Source organism: Bos grunniens, chromosome 27 (assembly GCF_055505025.1).
Source record: "Bos grunniens cultivar Pamir isolate PY7600 chromosome 27, Bosgru_T2T1.0, whole genome shotgun sequence".
NCBI lineage: Eukaryota > Metazoa > Chordata > Mammalia > Artiodactyla > Bovidae > Bos > Bos grunniens.
This window is the reverse complement of record NC_141191.1, coordinates 11,101,159-11,118,997: the sequence shown is the minus strand read 5'-3', so window position 1 is coordinate 11,118,997 and position 17,839 is coordinate 11,101,159. Positions and strand designations below refer to the sequence as shown.

General features: G+C 39.3%; 1 long non-coding RNA gene across 1 annotated transcript in view; it reads left to right on the top strand.

Moving 5' to 3' along the window:
* Positions 1–856: 856 nt before the first annotated feature.
* Positions 857–17,839, top strand: part of LOC147343531 (uncharacterized) — a 156,226-nt gene continuing 139,243 nt past the window's right edge. The window contains exon 1 of the long non-coding RNA XR_015156519.1: positions 857–982. This is a non-coding gene — a long non-coding RNA (uncharacterized LOC147343531). The remainder of the gene's footprint in view (positions 983–17,839) is intronic.

The following is a 17,839-nucleotide window of genomic DNA, read 5'->3' as shown; positions in this document are numbered from 1 at the left end:
TAGTGGGACAAGAGTTTTTAATGGTGGGGGAGGGGGCTACATGCAGAAACAGCACAGTCAGCTCTGACAGTCATCTTGAAATTGGTCATTGGTGGTCTGAGCGGTGTCATTTTGCTTGTTTTAGTCACAATTAGTCTTCAGTTCCAGGGTAAGTTGGTTTCCATTCTTTGAGGCCAATTCTTGGCTTATGTCATGGCTACAGTCTTGTCATCATGTAGTTAACTTCTTCACCCGGTGGGGGTTTCAGTATCTATGAGACAGCTCTCAGGATATGGCTTGGGATATTATTTATGGACTGTGCTGCTGCTGCTGCTGCTGCTAAGTCCGACTCTGTGCAACCCCATAGATGGCAGCCCACCAGGATCCCATCCCTGGGATTCTCCAGGCAAGAACATTGGAGTGGGTTGCCATTTCCTTCTCTAATGCAGGGAAGTGAAAAGTGAAAGTGAAGTTGCTCAGTCCTGTCCAACCCTCAGCAACCCCATGGACTGCAGCCTACCAGGCTCCTCCGTCCATGGGATTTTCCAGGCAAGAGTCCTGGAGTGGGGTGCCATCGCCTTCTCTGATGCAAACACTGAGTGAGTGAGTGAGTGAGTGAAGTCGCTCAGTCATGTCCGACTCTTTGCGACCCCATGGACTGTAACCTACCAGGCTCCTCCATCCATGGGATTCTCCAGGCAAGAGTACTGGAGTGGGGTGCCATTTCCTAATTCCCGGAACCTGTGGTTCCCACTGTGCAATACACTATCTTGCACAGTGGGGTTAAATACAGGTGGTAATTTAATGATGAGAGATAAGGTGATAGAGGTGGATTCAACAGGATAAAGCCTTCTAAGAGGGAGGGGGCTGCTCAGAGCCTTGGGCGGAAGCAAGATGGTGCGTGACGGGAAGACAGGGGTGGCAGGTGGAGAGAAGGAGTTCTTGTGCAGAGCCCCCCGGAAGAACCAGCGCTGCCCAGCACCCTGATTTCCCACGTCTGAAGGTAGGAATTCACTTTCCTTGTGCTGTGGGGCTCTGAGGTGGTTTGTTGCGGCAGCGACTGGAAGCTGATGCGGGCATGTCGGGGAGCCTGGAGCAGCTCCGGAGAGTCTCCGCGGACGCCCCTGGAGACCTCGGGCCCCCCTGAGGGTGCTCACGGGCCCGGCCCTGGTCCCCGGGTTTCCCTGAGCGTCTAGGACCGTGTGTCCCACCACCTTCCCACCCTGTAGCTTCAGAGGGACAGGGCGTCTCCTCTTCTCTGCGGTCAAACTGGCAGAATAACAACCGCATCGCCTCTAACTGTTCATGTGTTAAATGTGTCCTGTTGGTTACGAGGGTCTTGCTGACTTGGCCAAAGATGACCCAGGGCAAACTCATCACTGCTAGTGGGATGAGCATAAAACTCTGTATGTTTTACTGCAGCTTGAAATAGAGAGCCAGGGTTTGTATCTCTTTTCTCCAAACCCATAAGCACATATTGGTCACTTAGGACTTCGGGAGGAGAAGGTAAAATGGTTTCTGTTTAGAAAAGTGAAATTTAAGGTGAACATGTGCCACATCATTCTTGGAGGCCAAAGTTGTTTACAATACCTTTTTTGGAAGAACTGTTCATTGGATCCTAGTATCTATATATTTTGCTGCCTTGCAAGGTATCTGAGAGCGATTTTCTTCAGACTAATGGTTGTGTGGAGAGCACTGCAGGTTGATTCACTTTAGGGATAATGAAATACTCAATTAAAACAAAAATGCTTGTGTAATGGCTATCATCACAAAGGGATGTTTTACAGAGAAAGAAAGCTGTATTTGAAAAATCTATTTTGAGTTTTTTGTGTGTGTGTGTGATTCTCAATGTAAGAAGCAGCACAGAGCAGACGATGACCTTAAAACATCCCTTTGTTTGCAGGTGAATGAATCAATAGATGGAAATTCTTGATGATACTTGTTTCAAGGTTCTCTGAATTTGGTAACTTTATCTGGAAGGACTTTCAGTTGTAAACAGTAATGGGAGGAATCATAAACTTGTAAAATAGGGTAAAATCAAATAGAACTGTCCTTATGGAGTGGAAACCAGGAAGCATTAAGTCACAGGCTCAGAAGCTCTGTGACACTTGCTCAGCTCTGGCTGAGGATAGAGAGGAATCACTGGGGGACTTTCAAAGTCCTACACCTGATTCCTACAGCAGATACTCAGGCTTAATTGGTGTGGAGTGTGGTCTGATGGCTTTTCAAGCCTCTTTCTCCCTGGGTGGTTGTAGTAGTTGGCCAGGCCTGCCACCCAGCCCCATTTCTTCCTGGGATCTGGGGCACTGCTGGGTTCCAACCTCACACTATGAACATGTCCCCTGTTGATTACAAAAAGGATAAAACACACACCAGCTTTCGGCTGGCAGAACCTTAGGAGGTTTCAATATGTCATTATTTCCTCCATGAAAGATGAGCAGTGATTCAGCCTAAGCCCTTACAGAGAATAGCTGCCTTGATGATTTTGTAAACTGAGTATTGTCAAAACGGAGACACATAGAGAACAGACTTATGGACTTGGTTGTGGGTGGTGGCAGAGAAGGTGAGGGTGGGATGTAAGGAGAGAGTAGCATGGAAACATACATTACCACAGGACCTCAACGCAGGGGCTGATAGCAGCCGAGAGGGGTGGGATGGGGAGGAAGGTGGGATGGAGGTTCAGGTAGGAGGGGGCATAGGTAAACCTGTGGCTGATTCCTGTTATGCAGAAACCAACACATACTGTAAAGCAATTCAGTTGAGTTCAGTTCAGTCGCTCAGTCGTGTCCGACTCTTTGCGACCCCATGAATCGCAGCACGCCAGGCCTCCCTGTCCATCACCAACTCCCAGAGTTCACTCACTCACATCCATCAAGTCGGTGATGCCATCCAGCCATCTCATCCTCTGTCGTCCCCTTCTCCTCCTGCCCCCAATCCCTCCCAGCATCGGGGTCTTTTCCAATGAGTCAACTCTTCACATGAGGTGGCCAAAGTATTGGAGTTTCAGCTTCAGCATCAGTCCTTCCAATGAACACCCAGGACTGTAAGCAATTACCCTTCCATTAAAAATATACAATTATTAAAAAAGAAAAAGAAAAAACCTAAAAACTAAGGCTCTTGCCACCCATTTTTTCTTCTCATAAAAAAGTCCAACTGGGATCCAGTAGTGAGTGTGTGGGAGGGTAGATGTTGAACAGCCCTTTCTAGGAGAATCATCCTAGGGCTGAGAATCCCATCCTTTATTCTAATGAATCCTCCTTCTTTACACATATCTTATTTACACTGATCTCCAGCATTTTATATTTTATAATGTAAAAATATTTTAACAGGCCTCTAAAATACTTTAATTCAGCTGAGAAGGAAACAAAATGGGAAACACATATTGCAGATGTGAGGCCATTAAAAGTTATCTTGCTTTAACTGAAAGTACTTTTTTCCCCTTAAAATTTTATAGCCTTATGTATTGTAATACTAATTCAATAATCTATTAAACATAAATGTCATCATTTTTTAAATGTAATGAATTAATAATGCCAGTCATCTGTGTTTTTTTTCAGTGTGTGCCTGGGCTTTACAACCTAAAAGTTGAGTGATGTCAAGGGATGTACATGGAAAGCTTTGTTGTCTTCTTCTGGGTCAGGCTCTTTTTTTTTTTAATTAATTTATTTGATTTGGAGGCTAATTACTCTACAATATTGTCATGGTTTTGCCATACATTGACATGAACCAGCCATGGGTGTACAGGTGTCCCCATCCTGAACCCCCTCCCACCTCTCTCCCCACCGTATCCCTCAGGGTCTTCCCAGTACACCAGCCCTGAACACCCTGTCTCATGCATCAAACCTGGACTGCTGATCTATTTTACATATGGTAATATACATGTTTCAAAGCTATTCTCTCAAATCATCCCACCCTCGCCTTCTCCCACAGAGTCCAAAAGTCTGTTCTTTACATCTGTGTCTCTTTTGCTATCTCGCATATAAGGTCATAGTAACCATCTTTCTAAATTCCACATATATGCATTAATATGCTATATTGCTGTTTTTCTTTCTGACTTCACTCTGTATAATAGGCTCCAGTTTCATCCACCTCATTAGAACTGATTCAAATGCATTCTTCTTAATAATTGAGTAATATTCCATTATGTATATGTACTACAACTTTCTTATCCATTTGTCTGCCAATGGACATCTAGGTTGCTTCCATGTCCTGCGATGAACATTGGGGTACACGTGTCTCTTTCAATTCTGGTTTCCTCGGTGTGTATACCCAGCAGTGGGATTGCTGGGTCATATGGCAGTTCTATTTCTTAGTGGCTGAATAGTTGTGTGTGTGTGATGCCTTGAGAGTTCTGAAGGTAAAGGCTGGTTGTAGCTGTTGTTGCTCTTTCTTCCTGCTAGGATGCTCTGAAACTGTCAGAACTGGGACAGAGTGGTTGTAAGCATCAGTCTCTCCTCCGTTCCTCAAACCAGATGAAATATATAATGATGGAAAGCACAAATACAGAGTGATCAAAAAGAACAAAAGGATTTCTTAGAGAAGCAGGGGCTATGAGACTTTTCTCTTAAGAAAGTAGATGAGATGATACTGAAGAGTGAAATGGTGGAACGTATGAAAATTGAGCCTGTTGCGGGGAGGCCCACGGGTCATGGGGCACCTTAAAGGTGGTGTATATCTGGAGGCCCCCAGGAGCCAGAGAGACTTGGGAGCACCTGGCAGGGAGATGAATTGAGGCACCACAGAGGGACCAGTCAGGCTGCTTGACCCTTGTGGGCCCCCTTCTTCCCTTTGAGCCAGGGCCTGAGATGGGGTATCTAACAAAAGTGGGAGCTGTCCTGGACACAGAGGCAGGATGGTGCTCTGAGTGGCAGGTCATGCCAAGCTCAGGGGGCGGGGTACTGAGGCTTCCTCCTGGAGTGCTTCCCATTTTAGCCCAAGAGTGGAAATAAGAAAGATAAAAACATGTCAGAGGTGGGTAAAGGATCCAAATAGGGATTCACTGAGAAGAACATAAAAATGTCCAACTCAGGTGTGGTTGAGCATTATTCCATATCTAGAAACTGAAATTTGAAAACACACATGCACACACACACACACATAGTGTATTGGCCAAATTCCAAGTCTGACAAATAAGAATGGTAAGGATAAAGGGAGAAATTTTACTCTCCTGTTACTGGTAAAGGTGAGAATTATCAGGGACACTTTTGAAAAAACTGGCAATATCTAGTAAAGTTAAATGTGTAACACATGTGTTCAGCTACTTTATTTCTGTACATAAAACTTGTAACTTCTTAAAATGATACAAAAATGTTCATTGCAAGTATCTGTAATGAATAAATGAACAAAAATCTTAAGTGATCATGAAAAATACAATAGGTGTGCCATACTGTCATAAAATACTATTCATTAAAAGAATTCATTAAACTGACTTTATCAAAATAGAATAAAATATAAAGAACTGAATAAAAGCAAAATGCAGTTGAATACGCTATTATAATTATGTAAATAAAGCAGCATAAGATATGACAAAGTTGTATTTGCTGAAACATATTAAGCAATGTAGTTATGTTAAGGAATGTAGCTGTCTACATTCCCCTTAAACATGGTTAAACTTTGTTTCCATTAGTAACTTGTTGAACGAGTTAATCTGTACCTAACTATGTTTACTTTTTTATTTTCTGAACTTAACCTTTAAGGACTTATTTTCACCTCTATTAAAATCACTCTGCCAATGACTGTGACCTTCATCTTATTAAATACATTGATTTTTGTCATAGTCTGTGATTTTTCTGATTTTTTTACTCTACACTATTTAACACAAGTGACTGCTGCCTCCTTTTTGAAATTTATGTTACTTATTTTCCAAGATGCTATACTTTTTTTTTTTGCAGAAACCTCAATTCTCCTTCCAATTTTGTCATTATTTTTTTTTAATATTTAAAAATTTTTTATTGGAGTATAGTTGCTTTACTATGTACAGCAAAATGAATCAGCCATACATAAACACACACTGCCTCCCTTTTGGACTTCTTTCCCCTCCAGGTCACCACAGTGCATTAACTAGAGCTCCCTGTGCTATACAGTAGATTCTCATTAGTTCTCTCTTTTACACATAGTATCAATGGTGTATGTGCGTCGATCCCAACCTCACAATTCCTCCCATCTTCTCTTCCCCCCTTGGTATCCATACATTTGTTCTCTACATCTGTGTCTCTGTTTCTGCTTTGCAAGTATGATCATCAATACCATTTTTCTAGATTCCACATATATGCATTAATGCACAATATTTACTTTTCTCTTTCTGACTTACTTCACTCTGTATGATCTTCTTTAGGTCTATCTACATCTCTGCAAATGACCCAATTTCATTCCTTTCTATGGCTGAGTAATGTTCCATTGTGTGTATATACTATATCTTTAGTTCTCTGTTGATGGACATATAGACAATATGGTTGTTCCCATGTCCTGGCTATTGTAAATAGTGCTGCTTTGAACACTAGAGTGCATGTGTCTTTTTGAATATCATTTTTTTTTCTGGGCATATGCTCAGGAGTGGAATTACAGGATCAAATGCTAGTTCTATTTTTAGGTTTATAAGGAACCTCCATAGTGTTTTCCATAGTGCTTTCACCAGTTTACATTTCCACCAACAGTGCATGAGGGTTCCTTGTTCTTTACACTCTCTCCAGCATTTATAGTTTGTAGATTTTTAAATGATGGCCTTTCTGAATGATGTAAGTTGATACCTCATTTTAGTTTTGATTTGCATTTCTCTAATAATTAATGGACTGGAAGAAACACAGGCTGGAATCAAGATTGCCAGGAGAAATATCAATAACCTCAGATATGCAGATACCACCCTTATGGCAGAAAGTGAAGAGGAACTAAAAAGCCTCTTGATGAGAGTGAAAGAGGAGAGTGAAAAAGTTGGCTTAAAGCTCAACATTCAGAAAACTAAGATCATAGCATCCGGTCCCATCACTTCATGGGAAATAGATGGGGAAACAGTGGAAACAGTGTCAGATTTTATTTTTTTGTGCTCCAAAATCACTGCAGATGGTGACTGCAGCCATGAAATTAAAAGACGCTTTCTCCTTGGAAGGAAAGTTATGACCAACCTAGATAGCATATTCAAAAGCAGAGCCATTTACTTTGCCAACAAAGGTCCGTCTAGTCAAGGCTATGGTTTTTCCTGTGGTCACATACGGATGTGAGAGTTGGACTGTGAAGAAGGCTGAGTGCCAAAGAATTGATGCTTTTGAACTGTGGTGTTGGAGAAGACTCTTGAGAGCCCCTTGGACTGCAAGGAGATCCAACCAGTCCATTCTGAAGGAGATCAGCCCTGGGATTTCTTTGGAGGGAATAATGCTAAAGCTGAAACTCCAGTACTTTGGCAACCTCATGCGAAGAGTTGACTCACTGGAAAAGACTCTGATGCTGGGAGGGATTGGGGGCAAGAGGAGAAGGGGACGACAGAGGATGAGATGGCTGGATGGCATCACCGACTCGATGGACGTGAGTCTGAGTGAACTCCGGGAGTTGGTGATGGACAGGGAGGCCTGGTGTGCTGCGATTCATGGGATAGCAAAGAGTTGGACACGACTGAGCGACTGATCTGAATATTACTCAGCCATAAAAATGAATTAATGCCATCTGAAATAATGCAACACGGATGGACATAGGGATCATCATACTAAGTGAAGTAAGCTAGGCAGAAAAACAAATTATCATGTGATATCACTTACATGTGGACTCTACCAAAATGATACAAAGGAACTTTTTATAACACAGAAATAGACTTACAGAAAATAAACTTATATTTTACTATTAATATATGGGAAAGGAGTAGGGAGGGATAAATTAAGAGTTGGGGAATAAAATATACACACTATTACTATTATATTTCAAATACATAACCAACAAGGACCTAATGTATAGCACAGGGAACAATACCTGATACTTTTAGTAACTTATAATGGAAGAGAACGTAAAAAATCAAAAGCATATGTATTTATGTGTTTATATATGTATAACTGAATCACTTTGCTGTACATCTCAAACTACCAACATTGTAAATCAACTATTTCAATTTAAGAAAAAATCTTAGGAAATCCAGAAACCATGTCCTGGTTTATAATTTGGGTTTAATTTGCCTAATGACTAATCATATTGAGCATCTTTTCCTGTGTCTTTTTGCCATCCATTTTTTTGGTGAAATGTCTTTCACATACTTACCTACCTTAATATTAGTTTTTTGTTTTTTTTTTATTGCTGTGTTTTGAGCATTCTTTTTTTCTGGAATCAATTTATCAGATAAATACCTTGCAAACATTTTCTGACTGTGGTTTGCCATTACATTTTATTTAACTATATATAGTGAAAATGAAAATATTTGAAATTTTGATAAACCTCATGCTACCAATTTGTTTATTGGATTATTTTTAAGTATCATACTTAAGTCTTTGCCAGCCCAATTTCAAGGTTTTTAACTTCAAAAGCTTTTATAGTTCTAGGTTTTACCTTTAAGTATATGATCCATTTTGATTTAATTTCTATATATTGTACAAGATAGGAAACAAAATCACATTTTCCTCACTAGGACATACAACTTTTTAACAATATTTGTGGAAACCCTATTCTTTCATCACTGAGTTGCCTCTGAATTTTCATGAAAAATCAGTTATTCATGTGTGTGAATCCACTTCTAGATTTTCTATTCTGTTTCATTGATCTCCTTGTTTATACTGAGGCCAGTAACAAACTTTTACTGTGATTTTTTCGTTCTTATAATCAGATAATGCTTTCCAGTATTTGTTCTTTCAGAGTTGTTTTGCCTGTTTTAATTACTTGGATTTTCATATGAATTATAGAATTTAATTGGAGTTATTGAACCTACTGGCACAAAATCTTTCATGATACTCCTTTGAAATTCTGTTAACGTTTGTAGAATATGACATATTTGTAGTTATAGTCTTTTAAATCTCACACAGTTAAACTGAGTTTAATCCTTCTCTTTTTCCTGATTAAACTGACTAGACTCTTACCAGATTAAATTATTTGAATTAGTTTTGGGGTACACTGATTTTTTTCCCTGTATTTTTCTTCTATCTGTTCAGATTATCAGTTCATTTTCTCCACTGATTTGGGTTTAATTTGCTCTTTTTCTAGTTGCTAAAAATAGAACATGAGGTCATGAATTTGAGTTTTGTTTTCTTCTAATACAATTCTCTGGTCTAAATTTTTGCCTGAAATTTGGTCAGTTGTATGTTAAAGTATACATACTAGCCAGACACTTATGTTGTGCTTCTATTTACATTGAGATCAGAATATTTCTAACTTCCTTTTTTATTTTTTTGCAATGACACAAGTTTTTTAGAAGTGTTATTTCATTTTCAGCTACTTAAGGATTTTTCAGAAAATCTTTGTTAATGATCTATAATCATGCTGTGGTCAGAACATTCTTTGTAAAAATGCTCTTAAATTTTAGACTTTTGTTCTGTGGTCTTGGGTTTGATTCTATGTACACTTGAGAAGACTGTATACTCTGCTGAGAAGATTATTCTAAAATTGACAATTGAGTTGATTTAGTTGGTAGCATTGTTGAAGTCTCCCATACACTTGTATTTTCTGCCTATGTTGAGAAAGTAGTATTTATCTTCAAATATGGCCTTGAAAGTATCTGTTTCTTCTTGCAATTCTACCAGATTTTCCTCTGTATTTTGAAGATGTATACGTAAAGTTGAAGAATTTTGTCTTTATGAATTGCTTCTTTATAAAAAGACCTTACTTCTTGATTGTATTCTTCTCTAATTCACTTTGCTCATTAATATAGTGATAGCTTTATTTTGATCAGTTTAGAATGGGCTATCACTTTGATCCTTTTACTTTTTACCTACTTAGGTATTAACATTCGAAGTGCATTTCTTTTAAGAAGCATAAAATTGAAATTTGATTTGTATCTAAGCTGACAATCTCTGCCTTTTAACTGTGGTATTGTCACTTACATTTAATGTGGTTATTATGGTTTAGATTAAGTCCATCTTGAAGTTAACAGAGAAATTTAACCAGTCATCTTCAACTTCAGCATGAGTGGAGGCATATTTATATCCCCCAATTTTGTTAAAAACTGAAAATGAGAATTTGACAGTCTGTCACAAAACTAGGCCTAAAAATAAACATCTACCTACCTTTTTATACTTGCCTTTCTAAAATGCTAACCTTTAAATAATGGTAATATTTAACAAAAGAGACTATAAATTCTGTGTCCTGCTGCAGGGATGAGGCCTATTTTAAGCAAGAAATACTATAATGTCTTGAAAGTTTTCCAACTAAGTATAATAGGCAGTCGTATATGCTGTGCATAAAGCTGAAAGTGAAAGTGTTAGTCACTCAGTTGTCCACTTCTGCGACCTCATGGACTGTAGCCTGCCAGGCTCTTTTATCTGTGGGATTTCCCAGGCAAGAATCCTGGAGTGGGTTGCCATTTCTTTCTCCAGGGGATCTTCCAGACCCAGAGGTTGAACCCATGACTCCTGCATTGCAGGCAGATTCTTTACCATCTGAGCCACAATAGGCAGTTCTATATGCTGTGCTTAAAGCTAGTTTCAGGCTTCGCAGGTGGCTCAATGGTAAAGAATCTGCCTGCCAAGCAGGAGACATGGGTTTGATCCCTGGTTTGGGAGGATCCCCTGGAGAAGGAAGTGGCAACCCACTCCAGTATTCTTGCCTGGGAAATCCCATGGAGAGGAGCCTGATGGGCTACAGTCCATGGGGTTATAGAGAGTAGAACACAACTAAGCGACTAACACAAAGCTAGTCTAATAACTATTAAGTTGCACTGCTGATATATTTTTGGATAACTAGTCCAATACTCCTTGGCCCACACCCTAATACTGGTTTTCTAGATTCCTAAAATTACACCGAGGCTTCCTGTATGTGCTACAGTTTGAGGCTGACAGTGAAATAGGAGTGGTCAGATAATCACCTGTAGATGCAGGGATAGTTTGGCTCCATTGATTATATTCTCAGTGTTGTCCAATCCCACAGGCTTTATAATGTGGCCTGAACTCTGGAATTAAGGAATATGATTTTCTCACTCAGTGCCACTGACCCCATACATAAGGAATGTCTTTAAACATCTGTTAAAACAAAGTAACATATTTGATAAAGATGGAGATTAAACTGTGATAAAAATCTAAAAATAACTTATGAATCCAGTGAGAAATTCAATATTTTACCTTTCTGTTCTCCTTGATATATATTTTACAACTAAGTGATGAATACATATTGTACATATCGTATCTTAAAAAACTGAACTATTTACAGAGTTACCAATACCCATACTATATTAAATTTAACAGCTGTGGTTTTAATATATTTCACTCATTTACTAATTAGAGGGGATGCATTTTACAATTCAGTTTAGAAGTCAGATTTAATAGTTGTCTGTGTTGTGAAGATAAGCTCCTGACAAGATATCTTTTGGCTCAACTCATAGTTTTAATAATTTTTGAGTAGTTATATATACATCCATAAATAATGATTGATTTTTAAAAACAAAATACTGGGTTGTTATTTAGTCACTAAGTCATGTCTGACTCTTGCCACCCCATGGACAGTAGCTCACCAGGCTCCTCTGTCCATGGGTTTTCCCAGGCAAGAATACTGGAGTGGGTTTCCATTTCCTTCTCCAAAATATTGGGTGACTTGGTTATATCTGGAGACCTATTTAATTATTAACAAAATTAGGTCATAGAACATTATCAGGAAAAACTATGATGCAATCTGTAAAATCCTTGTTACTGAGCCATATAGTTATGTTTCTGACAAAAAGATATACCTTTCTCATAATTGTGTCAGCAGACAGCACTGTGGAGTATGTAGCTAGGAAGATAACAGCCCTTATTTGCTTGAGATGCCCTAGTGACAGTCCGAGGGCAGTCATTATAAACATGACTCCAGATAGCATTTCAGATTCAATTTTCACCAGAGAATGAGTGAGCCAAGGCGAGTTTACAGAGCCCATCGTGACCACATCCTATTCCAATAATTAATCCTTAAACTCAACACTTCTATGTAACAGCAGCTTTTCATTTTTTTTAAGTGATAAAATGCTGAAAAAGAATATACTAGGGCTGGAATGCATTCTCTGACAATAGCGGAGAGTTCCTGGTGTGTGTCACAATTTCATGTCGTAGGAAGCCTTTATCCACAATTGAACGCTAGTCTGCTGGGGGAAAGGAGGGGAGGGGCACTTGAGGAAGAAGAGCAGATAGGCAGTGCTCACCTGGGATTGCATTGTGTATAACTAGAAATTTAGGAGTGCTCCTGACCTGAGAGTGAGACGTGAAAGCTGGAGAGTTTCTGATACAAACAGCATTGAAAATGGCAGGTTGTCCTAAGCAATCTCAGAAAAGGTTATAAGCACTTGTATTTATGTATATTAGTATTTATGCATTTTAGACAACATACTAGATAAGAGGATAATGGTGTTGAAGTTAATGTCACTACCAATATCTCAATTGTTTGGAAAAGTTTTCAAGTTCAGAATTCCATCTGCACAATATTTCATTTCTTCTAGTACTTCTTGTGGAAAGTGTGTGTGTGTGTGTGTGTGTGTGTGTGTAGCCACCTTTGGAAAGTATAGACAAGTGTATAATACATACCATCTGTATGCTCTACTCCAGTGTAATGTTGACATGTCTCCACTGAGAGGTGTGAGCTGTGTTCCCTCCCCTCAAACCTGGGTGGGCGTCTGTGGCTAATTTGGCCAATGTAATGTAGCGGTGATGCTGCATGACTCCTGAGGCCGGACCAGAAGCGGCAATGCGGCTTCTCCCGATTCTCCTTTTCCTGGAACTCTTGCCCCTGGAATCGGAGGACCCCTTGTGGGTTATTCTGGCTGATAGTCCCAGCTAGTCCCCAAGCAGGACATCAGTATCTATGATCAAACATGAGCAAATGAGCTCCCAGATATTTCCAGGCCTGGATTTTGAGTCTTCCAGCTTTGTTCCAGACACTGTAGAATAGGAACTAAAACCATCTGCATATGTCCACCAAATTAAAGACCAGTGGAGACTGCTAATAATTATTTGTAGCCTCTAAATTTGGGGTGACTTGTTGCACAGCATTTGGTGACCAATGCATCTCTGTAGCTCTGGTGCTGAGTTTTAAAATTGTGCCTGTGCTTCTAATGGCATCCCAGACTCTTTCCTCAGCCCACATACTTCATCCTTCACTACTTTTTTCTATAGTGGCAAGGCTTCCCTGGTGGCTCAGAAGTTTAAGCATCTGCCTGCAATGTGGGGGACCCGGGTTCAATCCCTGGGTCAGGAAGATCCCCTAGGGAAGGAAATGCCAACCCACTCCACTATTCTTGCCTGGGAAATCCCATGGACAGAGGAGCCTGGTGGCCTACAGTCCACGGGGTTGCAAAGAGTTGGACACGACTGAGCAACTTCACTTTCACTTTAATGTCAGCACCAGCCACAGCGTCAGGAGGGAGAATGAGTTTGGACAAGGACAAAATGTCATGGGAGGAATGATTATTCCTGGAGCAGTTAACTACAAATAGGGCGAATTTAGTGGTGAAGGAGAAATATTAGATCCAACAGCACTTTGGGCCCCATATTTAATTTCATTACAAAATTATCTTGTTTTTTGCTTAGACTGTCCATGATTAAAATAAACTTTATTTTCTCCCAGTTTTACTGAGAAATAGTTGATACACATCACTGTATTAAGTTCAAAGAATGTAGCATGATGGTTTGATTAATGATTTAATATATATGATTACATATATATTATGAAATATATATGGTTGAACCTATTATATTAGTCATCCATCTTCTCACACAGATAAATAAAACAGGAAAAAAAGAATAGAGGAAAAAATTTTGTGATGAGAACTCTTACAATTTACTCAAAACAACTGCTACGTGTCATAGAGCTGTAGTGTTAGCCATAGTCATCAGATTGTACATTACATCCCTAATATTTTTTATATAACTGGAAGTGTGTACCTTTTGTTCACCTTCTTACAACAAATGGCAGCTGAGAAATAGAATAAAGACATTTCCATGTTTTTTTGACTGTTCAAATGGAATGGCGATTAGCTCCATTTATTGAGCTGAAATATGAACAGGAATTTAGATAAGATGAGATTGAGTTCAGATGCCTCTGTGAAACCATCAAAAGCAAATACCAAGTAGAGACTGAAATCAAAGGATCCGGAGCTTAGAGATGAGATGCAATGTAGATAAGTTAATTGCTTAGTCCTCTGCTTAGATGTGGGAATGCAAACTATAGATGTGAATAAGATCAAATCACGAGAGATGTGAGAGGGAAATTGCTCAAAAAAGGTACCGCTGACATTTTGGGTAGGACAGTGTCTTCTTATCACGTGGCCATCGTGGGAACTCTAGGATGTTCAGCAGCAGCTCTGCCCTCTGCCCCTTGATGCCAGTAGCTCCTGTAGTTGTAACAGCAGAAATGTCTCCAGTTTTTGCCAAAGGTCCCTTAGGGCAAGATCACCTCCAGTTGGGAACCACTGGATTAAAATAACAAGAGAAGAAAACTCCTTTTAATATTTTCATATTTATTGTAATTCTCTGTTGTTAAAGTGGAGACCAGGCTTGAAGATGCCTCAAGCAGACAAACGGCCAAGACAAGCGTAATTTAATCAAACTCATTTCATAAACATAAGCCAGGATTAATGTTGGTTATTTTTTGTAAATGCCTCTGATAATCATGAATAAAACTTCTCATCTGCCTACAGTGGTCCAAGGTAGCGGAGTTTTGGTTAAAATTGACTGGAAAGTCCACCATAATAACCAGCCATCATAAAGTTTAAAGACCTTCCTAGTTTTCACTCTCTGTCATCCTGTAACGGCATGGCTCTGAGGAATACCACTTTCAGGTTAGACGTCTCTCTGTTCACTGTTTCTCACTCAAAATATATCAAGTGAATTTTTTTTTTTTTCACAGTAATGACTTTTAAAGAGTTTCTGTAAAAGTTCATTTTTTCCCAATATCTTTTCAGAAATATAGTTCCCAGAGTATATTTGTCTCTCTAAATCACCTTTAATTTAGCAGAACTTTTGTACAAACTCATCTTCATATTTTATGGCAAAACAACTATGCTATTTCATCTTGATATCTAAATTCTCATATTTCTAAAAGAGTAATGTGATATTATTCAGAATAATTAGAGTACTCTTGGAAAATGTCCATTGGACATAAAACATAAGTATTTCAGGGATGTTTTCTGGTTTAAATGCTCTGATGAAAATCAAACATGGAAATCCCTTAAATACTTGAACTATAATTAAATACCTGGCATACTTATATGTTGTTAGATTTTTAAATGATTTAATAATTTCAAACAATTAAAAGTTGATTCTTGTAGTATAGAGCCCTCAATTATAATGGTAAGTGTGTAAAATATACTAATCAATTCATGATAAAATTAGTGCTGCAGAAGAGAAAGGTAAAATGTCACACTGATTTATAAAACTCAGTGACAAACAATTTGACAGTGTTTGGTTTTTGGTTAAGAATCCTAATACTTTCAGATTATTTCAAGATTTCTTATCAATTTGTATGTGGCATATTATTAATGTAAATCTTCCTAACCACCAAATAGACTTCTTTAATACTTATACGATTTTGTCTTAATCTTTATCTTAGGTCAGTTTTGGTACTTATCTCTTCACCTCTAATAATTGGTTTAGTCTTAGGTTTGGTCCTGGACCCTCTTCTATTTTAAGTCTAACAAGACGCACCTCATTCAGTTGCACACTTTAAACACCATAATCAACGTCACCAGGTTTGTATTTGGAGTCCTTATGTCTCCCCTAGCTCCGTATTTATATTTTTAACCCTACCAGTCACAGAGAAAACCTTATATGTTAGTAAAAGAGTGCTTCATTACCTCCCTGAAAACCACCATCAGCAGTAAGTCCTAACACTTCAGTGTCTCTGGAAAGATCCCCAACATACCCTTTCTGTGGATGCTGACTTCCCCACTACATGTTTTTGCTTTAAGAAGATCAAGACTCACGTTGTTATGCTGTTTTTTTTCCCCCAGTTTATTCCAGTCATCACAAGAAGTCCAGGACATCTTCATTATCATTCAGTCTCAGGAATTGATTAGCTCTAAACACTTTGCTCAGAGAAGGTGATGGCAACCCATTCCAGTACTCTTGCCTGGAAAATCCCATGGACGGAGGAGCCTGGTAGGCTGCAGTCCATGGGGTAGCAAAGAGTCGGACACGACTGAGCGATTTCACTGTCACTTTTCACTTTCATGCATTGGAAAAGGAAATGGCAACCCACTCCAGTGTTCTTGCCTGGAGAATCTCAGGGGTGGGGGAGCCTGGTGGGCTGCCATCTGTGGGGTTGTACAGAGTCAGACACAATGGAAGCGACTTAGCAGCAGTAGCAGCAAACACTTTGCTAACCATTCCTTCCATTTGTCCTAACTCCTACTATATTTCTCTCTGCCTTTTTACCTTGGTCAGTGTTTTGAAAAATCTCTATAACCTCAAGCCCTTTTTCTAAAGCTTGGCTCTTTTCTGACTACACAGTTGACCTTTCAACCTGTCAAATGGTGAGGTTTTCTCTTCCTCAGCCCTAATCAAATAGGCTGAGAGATGGAGTAAGTTTCTTCTACTGTACACTGCTGCTTCCAGAACTTTCCCCAGCACTTAATCACCTCTCACTTTTCATTTTGGTTATTTCTTTGACCTATAAGCCACTGACTTCCCAGCTCCTTAACAATCTGAGCTCTAAAGTTCTCCATTCAGTTTCAGCTACTCACTCATATGGTCTTCTCACAATATCATTATTATTAATAACTGAAAAATCAATACTTAACTTCAAGCATTCCACTTTTAATTACTTTTTAGAGTTTATAATAGTTTGAGGTTTATAAAAGAAATTATAGTACAGAGCTGTTATATATTCTAAACTGTTCCAGTGTAATTAATATCTCTTATTTCAATTGTATATTTATTATTATGTGTAAGCTAGTATATATAAAATGAAGTTGCTCAGTCGTGCCTGACTCTTTGAGACCCCATGGTCTGTAGCCCACCAGGCTCCTCTGTCAATGGAATTTTCCAGGCAGGAATACTGGAGTGGGTTGCCTGTTCCTTCTCCAGGGGATCTTCCCAACCCAGGGATTGAACCTGGATCTCCCACATTGTAGGCAAAGGCTTTACAGTCTGAGCCACCAGGGAAGTTATAAATATAGATAAATCCTTATTAAATATAGTTTCTATATTACTCATTGTTCTTCCAGTTAAGTTCATTTCAGTCACTAATTCACATCTGACTTTTTGCGACCCCATTGACTGCAGCACACCAGGCCTCCCTGTCCATCAGCAACATCTAGAGTTTACTCAAACTCATGTCCATTGAGTCGGTGGCCATCCAACCATCTCATCCTTTGTAGTCCCCTTACTCCTTCTGCCTTCAGTCTTTCCCAGCATCAGGGTCTTTTCAAATGAGTCAGCTCTTTGCATCAGATGGCCAAAGTATTGGAGTTTCACATTCAACATCAGTCCTTCCAATGAATATTCCTTTAGGATGGACTGTCCATCAGCAACATCTAGAGTTTACTCAAACTCATGTCCATTGAGTCGGTGGCCATCCAACCATCTCATCCTTTGTAGTCCCCTTACTCCTTCTGCCTTCAGTCTTTCCCAGCATCAGGGTCTTTTCAAATGAGTCAGCTCTTTGCATCAGATGGCCAAAGTATTGGAGTTTCACATTCAACATCAGTCCTTCCAATGAATATTCCTTTAGGATGGACTGTTTGCATCTTCTTACAGTCCAAGGGACTCTGAAGAGTCTTCTC